Source organism: Sus scrofa, chromosome 1, assembly GCF_054392235.1.
Source record: "Sus scrofa isolate SSC_HxYL_T2T_F1_AM1 chromosome 1, Sscrofa_HxYL_maternal_Yorkshire_Landrace_v2.0, whole genome shotgun sequence".
NCBI lineage: Eukaryota > Metazoa > Chordata > Mammalia > Artiodactyla > Suidae > Sus > Sus scrofa.
The window spans coordinates 215,144,675-215,160,670 of record NC_139383.1 but is presented as its reverse complement, the minus strand read 5'-3'; the positions used below and the strand labels follow the sequence as shown (position 1 = coordinate 215,160,670).

The following is a 15,996-nucleotide window of genomic DNA, read 5'->3' as shown; positions in this document are numbered from 1 at the left end:
CCACAGGAAGTCAGCAGGTATCTTTGTCCTAATTCTTGCAGCTCTCCGTATTATCTAACATGGGTTCCACACACAAAGTTCCCTTTGAAAACAACTGAAACTCCAGTGAAAGATGGAGGGTCTAAATTTAAGTTAGCTGCTCTGATGAAATATTAATTATGGTCTTCAGAAAAAAAATCAAGCCTTATCTAAAATTCTTCGGTTCATCATTTTGTACTGAAAACATCATGTGACAAAAAAAAAAGAAAAAACCCACATGTTTCATCAAAGAAAGTATGAGTTAAATGTCACATTATTATATTCTTTGTATCTTTTTCATTATGAATCCAGTTGCTAAGGGCATCTGATTTTTAATCAGGCATTGGAATCCTGTGGGTAGATAATTTCCTCTTCTCCTAATGAGGAATAGTCCAATTTACTCAGTATTAATACAGGGTTGATTATAGCTTGGCCTCACCTCATAGAGTAGTTTTGCTTTGGAACAGCATCAAGCAGGTATTCATGTTTTAAATCATATGGTCCTTCTGACTTTGAATCTGATTTTGGACATCTACTACTTTTACTTTTCTTCCTCCTTCCCCTGCCTTGACTGCAAACAACATGGAAATCTTGTCAGACTTAGCAAAGGGGGAAAAAAATGCGATTTTCAGTCTCTTAGTATGTGCCAAATTCTGTGCTATTTGTTTCTCTGTGTCATCTCAGACAAGCCCTACCACAGTCCTTTTATAGATTAAAAAACTCACTACTAAACCCTTAAAGGTGGTGTGAATCCCTCTATTTTTAGTGTACACATATTCAACTCTTGTAGCAAACACATTATATTAAAATATGCAGTACAGACTATTTTCCATGTTGTTGGAACTATGTTATTTGGACTCTGTCAGCAGAAGCCTCCCCAGCTTGTTGAGTGATTTCCACGGTTTCAGAACCAAGTTCATTAGAATTCACTGCTTGTACTGTATTTCATAGATCTCAAGACACCCATTTTTTTCCTCTGATTTTTGAAACTTTGGTGTGCCTTATCATTGATAGCAGGTCACAGTTTAATGGGTAGCTTTTTATTATTATTATTATTATTATTATTATTAATTGTATGTAAAGTAAGGTGACTTCAGTCTATGGCATCTTAGATTCAATGGAATAGTGGACCAGGGAGCAAAGCTTGAGATTTAGCTACAGAAGTAGGATTAGGGACCCCTTCGATCCCTCTCTCACTTCCCGTTCACAAGCCTCTGATTCAGATGGCTCCTGTCTTTGCTTGCCAATCTGAGACGTGGAGAGTTTATACCTTGAGCTCAATTTACTTCTGTCCTATCATAATGTCAAAAGCCCCCTGACTGAAGACCTCTTTACTTCTTAATCTAAATTTGCCTCCATTGTTTCATCTGTAAGCTATATAGTGTAATGGTGGATTTCAGCATCAGCTGAGCACATGTTAAGCTCAGGCTCCTCCTATTTCAACAGGCCTGGGTTTCCATGTAGTGTACTTTTAGTTCTCCTGATCAACACCAGTTTGAGAACCAAGGGTGTCTGAGATAAGAGCAGGAACTCTTTTTTTTTTTTTTTTTTCGCTTTTTTAGGGCTGCACCTACCACATAGGCTAGGGTTTGAATCAAATCAGAGCTGTATCCACCAGCCTACACCATAGCCACAGCAACATGGGATACAAGCCACCTCCACCACAGCTCAAGGCAATGCCAGATCCTTAACCCACTCAGCGAAGCCAGAAATCGAACCTGCGTCCTCAAGGATACTAGTCAGATTTGTTTGCGCTAAGCCATGATGGGAATTCCCAAGAGCAGGAATTTTTGAGCCAGACCACCTGGACTCAAATCCTGGCTCCCCCAGTGTAACCTTTCTATTATTTTCTCTGTCTCAGTTTCCTTATCTGCAAAACAGGGACCAACAACAGCGTCTGCCTCAAAGGATTATTGTGAAATTTCATCAGATGAGCCATGCGACCTACTTAGCTCAATACCTAACACACACAGCAAGTGCCCAGTAAACATCAGCAAGGATCATGACTCCTTTCGTATAAGGCTGAAATTTTCTATCTCATTCCCAGAAGCCAATCTCTTATTTTTTTCTGGGATTCAAGGCAGCTGACAGCTTTGCCTGGTAACTCAAGTCTCCCAGGCAATCTTTAAGAAAGGGGCTGAGAAGAACTAGTGTTCCTTTCTATCGATGGAGACTGGAAGCCTGCCCCTGAAGCCTGCCCACTGTTGAAACTAGTGAGTGTAAAATGGAATAAAGATAAAGGTTGATTCAAAAAAGTCACATTGTGAGTTCACTTGTAAAACCTTGTCTAATTCAGAGTTCTAACCCTCCCCTGCATCCAAGTCCCTGTAGGAACTGGGAACTAAAAATGTCTGGGCAGCCTCCAGCCTCCCTCCAAAAAGAGATTCAGATTCAGGTGGTCTGGAGTGGGGCCCAGGCGTTGGCAATTTTTCTTGGGTTTGCAGGTAATTTGAATATGCAGAGTTGATAGCCACTGATCCAGTTGAATATTTCAAAGATTCTAAACACCTCTCGCTTATTAGGGGATTCGTTTCTTATTTGAAGATATTTCATGGAACCCTCTCCCCCTCAAAAACAAACAAACGAACAAAAAAGCAAACCAAAACAAACAAAAACCCCAAACAAAAAATATCAAAACAAAACAAAAAAACTTTAGCAGCTCCTTTTTCCTAAAATAAAGATATGGTACCAGTTCCAATAACTCATATAGTTGATGTAAATGCACTTTGTAAATTGTATGTGTATGTGAGGGAGAAACAGAGAAAAGTAGGGAGAGAGAGAGGATTAGGATGCATAATGTGAAGATGATTATCCTATTACATTAGGTAGCATGCACAAAGAGCCCTGGAACTCTTCCAGTTAATAGGATGTAGGATAATTTGAAGTCTAATCTATCAGCCATTTGAATGCATAAACTTTTTATTTGAAAATAGGAACCATGCACATTTCATACAAGATAGAAATTAGGACCTTTCTGAGCCTGATTTGAAGACACAAGAGAAAACAAAAGATTCTCTGACAGTATCAAGTCTGCTGCAAATACTAGTCATCTCATCTTTTATTGACTTTATTTTTCTTTTTCTGGATGGCCATTGGAATTGATTAAGAATCTGGCCTTATTTTCCCTAGATTCCTCAGACAGCCCCATTTAATTCTTGTTGAGATGACTGACTGACTCTTATCCATCCTTATCCCACGAACTTTTAGACATGAAGAGATTTTAAATTCCTCTTATCTGTTGGGGAAGAGGTTGTAAGATGGATTTCTCTCTTATCCATTTTACAGAACTCTCCATGCTCCAGTGTTAGTAGTCTCTTTTTCAAAAATGCCATAAACCTACTATACCTCATAAGGATATTCTGACAATCAACTGAGTATGTGTATGTACTTCGAAAACTGTGAAACTCCCATCATCTCATGCCCTCCTTGAAAGCTTTCATTGGCGTCAGCTGTCAATTTACTCAAGAACCAATTCCTCAACTAGAACTCAAGGCCCTATCCCAGACCACCTTTCTAACCATATCTTCAGCTGTTTTGATACACGGAGAGCTGTGCTCCAAAGAAACTGACCTGACCAGTTTGGAAGCAGACTGGAATGCCAATTGTGTATTCAGACTGTAGGAACAGTCTGATTTAGGGCACGAGCAGATGAAACAGAAAAGAGGGAAGAGAAAGGAGATACATCGCAGAAGTGAAATATATGGTACAAGCAATTGTTTGGGTGTGTATGTGTGTGGGGGGATGTGGTGGGGGGATGGGATGAAGTGGAGGATGGAGAGGTTGAAGGGAAGGGAAATGTTTTATAGAAATATCTATATAGGAGTTCCTATCGTGGCTCAGCAATAATGAACTGGACTAGTATCCATGAGGACACAGGTTCAATCCCTGGCACCACTCAGTGGGTTAAGGATCCAGCCTTGCCATGAGCTCTGGCATAGGCATGCAACTGTAGCTCCGATTCGACCCCTACCCCTAGCCTGGGAACTTCCATATGCCATGGGTTCATCCCTAAAAAGACCAAAAAAAATAAAATAAAATAAAAAGGAATAACTATATATTCATAGCTATGTTAAGAGGACGGACTGCTAAAGGAAGGATTGGAGGACCTGAATATTGAGTTTGGTTTTGGACATGTCCAGTGTAAGATACTAAGGATGCATCTGGGTAAGCGGAAACAGAAGCCTGGTAGAGGCTGTTTTCCCCCGCTCATCTACAAAGAAATGTTTCTCCCTTTCATCTACAAAGAAAAGAGTGCAAGCAAGGGAAACTGGGTGAAATCATTGGGAACTCAGAGAGAAGAGCAGGGGCCCAAGGAGACAGCCATAAGGATTCCAGCATCTACTAGTCAGGCTGAGTAAGAGAAGGCAGGAGAGGAAGCGGCCAGGAGTCCCTGCCAGAGAAGCCAGCAAACATATCCCAGAGCAAGTCTGAGGGAAGGTCCTCAGATGTGGTGAGCTAGATAGGATCCTGGCAAATTTCAGGGGAGCCATGCCACTCAAGTGTCAAGGCAGAAGCCAGATGACAAAGGGTTCAAGAATTTGGGGGTATTGAGGAAGTGGGCACCATGTCCTTGGGTAGCCTTTCAAAGAATTGAGTAGTGAAAGGAAAGGAGGCAGAAGACAATTTAACTCTCACCACTGACAAAGTGGAGAGTGAAGTCAGAAAAACACAAAGTTGGAGACGTGAGATAAAAGTGAGCTTGGTTTTAATAAAAAGAGAAAGTGCTCTTGTCTTAATAGCTCAGAGAATGGTGATAGCAGCCATGTGTGAAATTGATTTCTGAGGCTCAGCATCAGAGACAGAGAGGCTGTGAGTAATGGGATAGTAAACCATGATTTAGCACCTTCACTTTCTCTGCTTATTACAAAACTGGCTTTAAAAAAAAGATGCCTGTGGTGCACCTCAGCAATCTTGATATTGTCTGTGGCCAAGATCCATTTTAATGTATTCCTGAGGCATTTTTAGCGATTATAACATTACTTGAGACATCAGCCTATTAACTTTTCACATTGCTAGCTATGCTTAATGCAGTGCATATAAATATTATCCCTACCATTAAATAACACTGAAAGATGCTGAAAGAAAAGGAATTCTTGCTGAAAACAAAATAATGACAGGCTCAAAATGCTTGCACATTGAGAGCAAAAATTAAGTTTTATGAATTCTTGGAGAAACTGTGCTTGCTTCTACTTTGTCAGGCATTGAAAGTCAAAGAAGGGCTCATGAGAATCACAAAAATCATAGTTTCATATGCTAATAAACATTTAATAAAAGGTTTCACTAATGGCTCCTTGACAGTGTCACTTAGTTACAAAGGAATGAAAGATTGTATTACTTCCCGTATATACAGTACTGACTGATATTTTTCAACTATGATTTCAAAATGCTAACAGTACAGGAAAGTTAGCCAGCTCAAAGACATAAATACTTTTCATGAACCTGACTGGGAGATAGAAAGAGCTAACTGGAATATAACATATTAACCACCAATATTATATTCCATCTCATTGCAAGTAGATCTGTATTGTTTACAAAGAATGATAACAAATTTTAATTGATCAAGACAAGTCCTTTTAGGAAACCAAAGTCTTTCTTGCAGTGATTTAAAATAAGGGACATGGAGTTCCCGTCGTAGTGCAGCAGAAACAAATCCGACTAGGAACCATGAGGATGCAGATTCAAGCCCTGGCCTGGCTCAGTGGGTTAAGGATCCAGCGTTGCTGTGAGCTGTGGTATAGGTGTCACAGACGCGACTTGGATCTGGCATTGCTGTGGCACTGGCATAGGCTGGCGGCTCTAGCTCCGATTAGACCCCTAGCCTGGAACCTCCATATACCACGAGCACGGCCTTAAAAAGGACAAAAGACAGAAAAAAAAAATAAGGGACATATACCACAGTCTACTCTGTATAATATTAAAATTGTAGGCTGTTATATTTGTGAAATAAATCATTTCACTAGAGAATATCTGCCCTGATTGCTGTAGTTAGATAAAAGCTAGATGAAGACAACTAACTCTCGATTGTTATTGATTAGACTTAATATGTTGAAAATATATCTAGAAAAAAAAATTATTTTTTGTCTTTTTAGGGCCACACTCATGGCATATGGAGGTTCCCAGGCTAGGGGTTGAATCGGAGCTTTAGCTGCTGGCCTACACCACAACCACAGCAACATGGGATCCAAGCCACGTCTGTGACCTACACCACAGCTTGAGGCAACACCAGATCCTTAATCCACTGGGCACGGTCAAGGATCGAACCTGCATCCTCATGGATGCTAGTCAGATTCCTTTCTGCTGAGCCACAATGGGAACTCCAGAAATCAGAATACTTTTTAAATAACCACTAGAGGAGTTCCCGTCGTGGCGCAGTGGTTAACGAACCCGACTAGGAACCATGAGGTTGCGGGTTCGGTCCCTGCCCTTGCTCAATGGGTTAATGATTCCCGCGTTGCGGTGAGCTGTGGTGTAGGTTGCAGACGCAGCTCGGATCCCGCGTTTCTGTGGCTCTGGCGTAGGCCAGCGACTACAGCTCCGATTCGACCCCTAGCCTGGGAACCTCCATATGCCGCGGGAGCGGCCCAAGAAATGGCAAAAAGACAAAAAATAAATAAATAAATAAATAAAATTTAAAAAAATTAAAAAATAAATAACCACTAGAAATTATACCAGTAGAGAATCATAATAGCAGCTTCTGTTTTGATACAAAATAAATTATGTCATAAAAATTACTGATATAGCCATTAGTAGAAATAGCATAAAGTGAAAAACCATGATTCTTTACCACTTGGATAGGAAATAAGTCAATAAAGAAACTGAAAACCATCATATAAAGCTAACTTTTTAACTCGTCATTTGGGAAAATTTTGCTTACAAGTACTCACTGATTTTCAAAGAATTTAATAGTGCACATTGATCAACAAAAATACAGGATATAATTTTGCCTGCTTTATTATTCAAAAGTCACTAAGATTTGACACAGGTCCTGGATGCTGGTAATTATATTGTAGAAGAAAGAAGTTCCTAATAGAAAGTCTTTGTTTCAAAAATTACTTTTTGGAGTTCCTGTCATGGCTTAGTGGTTAATAAACCCAACTAGTATCCACAAGGACATGGGCTCGATCCCTGTCCTTGCTCAGTGGGTTAAGGATCCGGTGTTGCCATGAGCTGTGGTGTAGGTCGAAGGTGCAGCGCGGATCTGGTGTTGCTGTTGTTGTGGTGTAGGCCAGTGGCTGCAGCTCCGATTCAACCCCTAGCCTGGGAACCTCCATATGCCATGGTGTGGCCCTAAAAATGACAAAAGAAACACAAAAAAAACCCAAAAATTACTTTTAAAAAATGATTCTTATAGCCAAAGCAATAGGTCATCTCTACTTGGATTTCATTTAGCAATTTAGTACTGTCAACATTTTCATATTTTAGAAATTTCATTTCTAAAATAATTTTACACCAACCCTGAGTTATACCAAGCAAATGTTCATGTCTCACTGACAGGTTAGAAAACTGATTTGTAAATATGTTTAAATGGGACAGGCTAATTTAAAACGGTAGACATTTTCATGGCTAGGGATGTTTCAGCAAGTATCTGGCCCAAAATTACACAATGGGCAAGTCCTAACCTAACCCCCAGCCTGTGTCCTTGTTGAGAAATTTAACTGTCAGTATTATCCAGATTCATTCTCTGAAACATTTTAATATTAAACTCACACACACACACACACACACACAAATCAGTTAATGACTATACACCCATTGAATATCTCTGTATTAAGCCCTGCATTAGAAATTAGTGGTGTAGATGCAAACTATTGCATTTGGAGTGGGTTAGCAATGAGGTCCTGCTGTATAGCACTGGAACCATATCTAATCATTTGTGATGGAACACGATGGAGGATAATGTAAGAAAAAGTATGTGTGTCTATATATATATATAAACTGGGTCACTCTCCTGTACAGCAGAAATTGACAAAACATTGTAAATCAACTATAATTAAATTTTCTTTTTTTAATTTAAAAAAAATAGGGGTGTAAAGCTGAATATTACTTAGTCTCTGTCTTCAAGGCCTCATATCAATATTTGCATATCTTAATTTCTTTTAAATGTCAGATCTCTAGGATTTGAATTTTTAGAATTATTTTGACAGGGACTCTAATGGAAATCTATACTCTCTAGTCCAGAAACCTGGCTGTAAAATTTGTATCTAAACTTGCTCCTATCGAGTCATTTTTTTCTGGCTAATGTGGATCAACATTGAATTTTTCTGTTATCTGTGGGTTTTGATGCAGTACTCATTTTTGCATTAATGAAAGTATAATTTGATTAATTTTACTTTTTAACAGTGGTGACCTATGCCTTTAATCAAGTCAGGACTCCCTCAGCCACCGTCTTCCTTTCCTCCTCATCCCAGCACATTCATCTCCGTGAAGCATTACTTACCAAGTGTCCCAGAAGGGCTGACTATTGTTTACCCAATGATGAGGGCTCTTTGGCAGATAGGCATCTAAGATTTGAAGTAGGCTAGATTAAAGCAAGATGTAACAGGTCAATCATCTTTCAGCTTTTAACATTTTGGGTAAATTTAAAATTGGCATAAAAAAGACATGTAAATAAGCAAGAAATGCAATCATCTTTTTCTTTTGTAAGTCAATTGACTTTTGTCCTCTTGCATTCTCTGACTTATCTTCAGCTTCTGCATATATATATATATATATATATATATATATATATATGTTTCCCCCCCTGTCTTGAGAGAATCTAAATGTATATAAATGAGAGCGAAAGCTGACAGCCGTTATGAATTAGACACTCAACTACAACTTGTCTTGGCTTGCCTTGCATTAATTATTCATTCAATGAATATGCACTAAGACCGATTATATATCCGGTGTTCTATGAGGCACTTGGGGGTACAAAGGCATATTTCATCTTTGTCATGGCCCTTAAGAAACACACTGTCCATTCTCTAGAATAGATGTGTGGCTGACAAATGCTGAAATAGCCATGTGTATGCAGTCCTAGTAATACGCTCAAAGTACACAGGAAAGTCAGCAATTGAGTCTGCCTGGAGATTAAGGAATGTCCCACTAGATTGGCGTTGGACCTGCATCTTAAAGCAGGAGCAGGAGTACATACCAGGAAAAGATGCGTGGAAGATGGAGAGGAAGGCAATCTAGCCAACAGCAGAATCGTGAACAGAATATCAGGGCTTTCCAAGAAGCTTGCCTGAGCAGCAGTGCCCTGTCACTGGAGGGTAGAGGATGCGAGTGATCAGGGGCAGCAAAAATGAGTCTAGAACACTGATTTAGGTTCATGTTAGGAAGGGCTTGTATACTACTCTATACTTTGTCTTATACCTAGTGGCTCTTACCCTCCTTCAGAGAACATGACGAAAGTCGTGAATCCTCTTTCCAGATGCATGACAATAATACACATATACCCAAAGTGTTGTACAGAGTTTCTGAGTCCTTGTAGCCCATCTGGAATCCATTACTAGATGCCACCAGCTCTAGGCAGGCAGTGGAACCAGAGCAAGTCTCTTAGGGAGGGAACAGTTTAGCTCTGCATTCTAGAAAGATAACTGGCAGCAATGTGTAGGACAGGCTGGTGGGTGGGATTGAAAAATCATTTGGGAAGCCTATTGCAAAATCCCAGGCGTGAAATGCCAAAACCAGAATTAAGGCAATGGAAGTAGGGATTGGAGAGGATGAGAATGGAAGCAAGACATTTCAGAAGTGTAAGTGATAAGACTTGGTGTCAAATGTAGAGAATTCTGAGAAGTCAACTATTTTGTTGACTAAATTGTTTAGTGTTGTTCCCCCACTAAATTACGAAGCCTCTAAACAGTGTTGTTGCACTAGGCTGGGCTCAGGAAGTGAGAAGAAACAGAAACCTTAGCATGTAGGGTTAGAATTTAGGATTCATGAGAAAGCAACAGGTCACTGTGTAAGCTGAAAGATAGAGGGATGTGGGTAGAGAGCTCTGCTAATAGTTCCCGGGAGACTCTGAGAATCACATAGGAGCTGTTGAAAATGGTGCACATGTGTGGGAGACAATCATTTCAAAGCAGTAAATCAACTTGCTGGTTGCCGTCTCTGCCTTGTTTACAAGGCTACCTGGCCCCAAGGCATCGGGTGAGGGTATAGAGGCCAAGGGAATCTGTTGATTATTGACATGAGTCTGCAGTAAGCAGTTATGCTTCTGGATTGCTGGAATGCTTGGTTGGTTTCCTTTACATTGATGATGATGGAAAGTAGCATCAGGACCGTAAATAAATCCCCAAAATGATTTACTGCCAAATTGCAACACTTGCAAAACAGTTCCAGTTATTCAAGCTGCTACCTACAGGTACAGCTACAGGTGAAAACTAGAGGGAAATGTTTTCTGTTTAAGACACAGAGAGAGCTATTGTGTTTTAAAATATGCACCTGAGATACAGGTGCAGTGTTTTTGACAAAATGTACTTCCTAGTGTGGACTGAGGGGTGGTGGCGGTACATATTTGAACTGGAGGAAAAAAATTCCAGAACTTGGAAATATTAAGTAGCTAAATGTCCTCCCCTTCTCCCCTCCTTTCCCCCTCCCCTGATTCTCTCTCCCTCTCTCCCCTCTTCTATCTCCCCCTTTCTTTTGCTCCCTCTCACCCCACTCCTATGCTTATCCCATATCCTATGTATGTTTTTAAGAAATAGATGACAAATAAACAAGTAACCTAGGATTTAAAACAAATCATACTTCTAAAGCCTTTCACTCTCTATTAAATATTTGTCCAAGTCTGTTACGTTTTCTTCTGAATGGCATGCCTAGGAATTATTGCAATGCTAACTATAGGTGGCTCGAAAATAGAAAGCATAGTTCCTGCCCTCGGAGAGTTGACAATCTCATTGGGAAGATAGTCACTATGTAAAATCATCATCCAAAAGAGCTACAAAGTCTTCCTTTCAGTTTAATGTATTCTGTACTAACCCCTACAAATTGATAATGCATTGATGGTATTATCAAATAATTACAGATTTTGAAAAAGATTGAGAGAGTAAGAGCTTATCATTCTAATACTTTTTCTGGGTAAAGAGAATTTAATGTGAGCAAAAGTAGAAGTAAAAATGTAGAGGAGTTCCTGCTTTGCCACAGTGGGTTAAGAATTCGACTACAGCAGCTCAGGTCACTGCAGAGGTGCAGGTTTGATCCCCAGGGCAGTGGGTTAAAGGATCTGGCAGTTGCTACAACCTGCAGCATAGATTGCTGCTGTGGCTCAGATTCAATCCCTGACTTGGAAACTTTCATATGCCACTGTGTGGCCATAAAAAAAAAATAAATAAAAAGTCAGCTTGGAGTTCCTGTTGTGGTGCATGAGGACGTGGGTTCAATCCCTGGCCCTGCTTAGTGTGTTAAGGATCCAGCGTTGCCCTGAGCTGCAGTGTGAGTCACAGATGCAGCTCAGATCCCGTGTTGCTGTGGCTGTGGTGCAGGCTGGCAGCTGTAGCTCTGATTCGACCCCTAGCCTGGGAACTTCCATATTCCTCAGGTGTGACCCAAAAAACCAAAAAAAAAAAGTTGAAAAGAACATTTAATATTGAGTCAGAGAGAATGCTTTAGATTTCAGTTCCAAATATACATGCCACACTCTGAAAGTGTGGGACTTCAGTGAGGAAAATACCCATTCATGAGCAGAGGAAAGGAATCTAAATTATAGAATAGAACCCAAGTCCTCTGGAGCCTCATTCAGAACCATTTCAGTCAGTTGTCCTTCTTAGCTCAGATGGGCACCATGGTCAACCAAAGAAGAGTTAGGAACGTTCTCCTAAAACGAAAGGCTTGATAGTGGCATGGTGGTAACTAGTCATTTCTTCCAACTTCTCTAAAAACCAATTACAATGCGGGGTTTTTGTTCAGCAAACTCATACTAAATTAACTCATATTTAAATTAATAGTAAAGTCATTAATTTATTAACTTTCTAGTGTCCTCAAGGAGTCACAAAGTGAGCCTTTTCTCTATCAGGAATTCTTTTTCCATGATTCCAAACCCCAGCATGTGCTTTCCAGAGCCTCTGATGTTTCCTTAGTTCTACAGATGTTTTGGAAATGCATTTCAGCAAAATTTGCCAGTGCTGCAGAAAGTATCTATGGCTGACAGGAGCCTCCGTTTAAACAGAACTGGACTTAGATGAGATGGAAAGGGAAACTGAAAAGTCTAACTGGCTCACCAGGAAGTCAGGAATTCACAAAAAGAGCAAAGAAGGAATTTCATTTGAGGGGGTGTTTCAAATATGCCTGTTTGTGGGACAGGAGGGGTGTGGATGCCCCAGGACATAACTCTTCCCTGTTTTCCTTGGCGTTTGGCCTATATATTATTTTCCACTGGAGACTGTTTCTTTCTAAGTATATGAAAAAAAACAACAACAACCAAAAAAAAAAAAAAAAAAAAAAAAGCAGTAACCAGGAAGATCCGCTTCATTTTTAGAACTCCAGGTAAAATGGCTTAAGTTTCACACTCTAGGTGACATAGAATAAAGGCTTTAAAATATCCCCACAGTGCAAGGGCCAAGGAGGTAATGACACTGAGCACAAACATGGAAATAAATGATTTTTTTAAAATTACTGCAGTTTCTACAGCATACAATTCTCCTATTGTCCTCTTTCCTTTGTGAAAGAAATGGAATTACCAGCTTCAGTCTTCTATTCCTAATTGAGCAGCCTCTAGGATTCAAGAGTTTGGCCATGACAGTTGTTATTCAAAAGCAAATTATTATAGTGGAAAAAAGAACACCAGGCTGACAGAGTCTTTCTAGTAGAAAATCTCTTTCAATCTTCCAGACTTTCTTTCTGAAAGTGTGTCTGGTAGATATATATGTTATATATGTGTGTGTGTACATATATATGTGATATATAACATATCTGTGTATATATATATCATATATGTGTGACATGTGTATATATGTGTGCTACATATGTATATATGTATCATATACATGTGATATGTGTATATATCGTGTGTATATGTGATATATAGCATATATGTGTGATGAGAATGTGTGTATATAGATACATATATGTATGTATACACATAAATATACATAGGGATGTGTATATTTACACACATAAATATATTTAGAGAGATTTTCATCCAAACTTAGAGTTTGAAATCTCTTTAAAAAAAAATGCCTAGTAGTATTTCTGTTAATATTCTATCAGTATTACAACAAAGCAAAGTATTTCCAGAAAGAAGTTTGTGCTTTTAAAGTAATAGAAACTGACAGTGATAGAATATTTTACTAGGCCTTTCCTTGAGATAAACTGATGCAAAGTACTCCATGATGAGTTGCAAATTTCCTGAATACTAAGCTTTGCTCGTATCAGCAATTATGGATTTGAATTCAGCTGGCTGTGAAATTGTGTTCTGGTTAAGCCTTTCAAAATGCCCAGAGGTTTCTCCGCGCTTCCCGAGTGATGAGCTGTAATCCAGCCTTGGCCTTGGATAGAATACAAACAAATCAAGTTACCCTAGTCCTGAAATGGAAATCTTCCTGAAGCATTTGACATTGAGCAGAGTCAGGCTTTCATTTCCTAAAAAGTAATGAAGCTGTCTTAATTCAATCTCCAAGTTGTTATCCCTAGATTGAGAACAGAGTCTGAGGACAAAATAATTTTTTATAAGAAATTCTTCTTTAAAAAATCTATTTAAAAAATTATGTACTGATAATGATAAAATAAAAAGGAACTTCAAAACTTGAAACCAGGCGGCCCTAAAAATGGTCACATTATGGGTATGAAACCTGGTTCCACCAGGTACTGGCTGTGTGACTTGGTACAGTTTTGGGGAGGGGTCATGCAGAAGTGGAGGTGGGTGGCTTGAGTGGAGAGATGAAATAATTAACACTAACATGCAAGAAACTACACTAGGCACCTTGCACATAATTTTGTGGTTAATCTTCATCATCACTCTAGGAAGAAAAGCATTACTGTCCTCATTTCCCTGGTGAATAAATTTAGGCTCAAAGAGACCCAAGAAAGGTCTGTAGTCAAGTTTACCAGCAAATGATTAGGAAGGTCTGTCTCTCCTCCAAGCCTGTGTTCCTTCTCCCACACTGCGGCACTATGATGCAAGTTGTTCAACCTCTCTGAGCCTCAATTTTCTTATTTGTAAAACTGGAAAAAAATTTCCAATGGACATGGCTCATGCTACGGATTAAATATGATAATGTGTATAAATTCTAGCATACAGCCTGGCACATTTGGACTTGATGAATCCCAGCATTTTCCCTTTCTCCCCCAAGTTTAGGCCCAGTTAGGTGCCTTAAAGGCCTGTGAAAGGGGTATGTGTGTGCATGGGCACAGTAAAAGGAAAAGGAGGACAGGTACCCCAAAGTTCTGCTGTGGCTTGGATAGCTTTTGCACCCTGTTACAGAATTGACTTTTCTCCTCAGTAGCAAGGGACAGGCTTCATGCAGTGGCCTCCGAAAGACTGTGCACTGTGTCACTGGCAGTTCATCATATCCCCCAGCAGTGCAGCTGTGATAAGAACCAGATGATCCAAATTTCCTCAGCAAAGCCAGCAGCAAATATATGGGAAGGCGTGAGCCTCAGTATCCACACACCCAGCTCTTTAAGAAAGGACATCAAAAAGCTAATGGACTTTTACAAGAGCCCAGTTACTGTTTAGCATCTGCAAGTGCTCAAGAGCAGAGCTTCACAGCCCCTACCACGTAGAGTTGGTAGCGGCAACCTGTATTCTGAGTCCTTAAAGAAGCCAAGAATTAGATAAGATTTATAGGACCTGAGGTAGGGGAGCTAAAAATGCAATCTGCAACTTCATTTCCAAAGCTTGGTATGTGGACAGGATGTTTCTGGGTGTAGATTTCTCCACTTCATGTGGGCGCACCACAGGAAAAATGGTTCTCTCATCACTAGAGGAGCAGCCCCCCTTTTGAATGTCAAGGTGTGTGACATCTATTTCATACAGTCACATACACAGCTCCAGATGGCTTAAGCTAAATGGTGTCTGTCTGGGAGAAGAGGAAAACCAGAGACTCAGGTGACTCCTCGCTGATCTTGAAGTAGTAAGAACCCTTCTTCCACTGGTCCCATAACCCATTTACTACTTTTTCAGGAGCTGTTGATGTCTGAAAAACACTTTACTTATAATATAACTTCATCTCTTCTATGACTGCAGTTTTACAAAAACCTATCATCCATTTCCTCAGCACCTACTTTCATTTTCATTTTCTTCTTTAATAGTTTAACCCCTCATTCCAACATTTGGAAAAAGTATTTTCCAAGTAGACTGTATATGTGTATGTGTCTTTGAGCAAATGTTAACTCTAGAGTCTTTTTATAGCTAATTTGTGCTTCATCCCACAATACCTTAAATCCTTGATAACCTGTTCAGATTCCAGTGGAAGAAGTTTCTAGATAAAGAGGCACACAGGAGGTCATTCTAAGTGTCCATTGGGCAGTGAGGTGCAGAGAAATTGTTGCTTCATGTGATTACTCTAAGTGTGTTACTACTTGTAACTGTCAGGCTCAAGGCTGTTCACCTGAGACTTGGTTGCTGCAGTTGCCTCTGAAATTAACCACAAAACTATTAGTTGAGAACCACATTTAGATAAGCCAGTAATGGAGAAAATATGACACCATTCTGGGTTTGAGGGCTTTGGAGAAACTCTTCTTTTAATAGTCCTAGGAGGTATATAATGATGTTTACTACTATCTATATTCCATGCAATTGGAGTGGCCTGAGGTTTAGAGCCACTTAACTGACCAGGAGCAAGGATGGATGGAATTGGGCAGTCGACTGAGTTTTCCAACAAGAAGGTACAGCTGACACTTAAACAACACATGTTTGAACTGCACAAGTCCACTTATATCGGTTTTTTTCAATAGTAAATACAATGATACTATATGATCTGTGGATATGGAGGAACTATGTATAGAAAGGCCAGCCATAAATTATACCAGATTTTCACTTTGGTGCAGGGTTGACAC

At 39.7% G+C, this 15,996-nt stretch overlaps 1 protein-coding gene across 28 annotated transcripts in view; it reads left to right on the top strand.

The window, feature by feature from the left end:
• ADAMTSL1 (ADAMTS like 1) overlaps positions 1 to 15,996 on the top strand; it is a 1,005,193-nt gene that overhangs the window by 571,593 nt on the left and 417,604 nt on the right. The window lies entirely within an intron of this gene.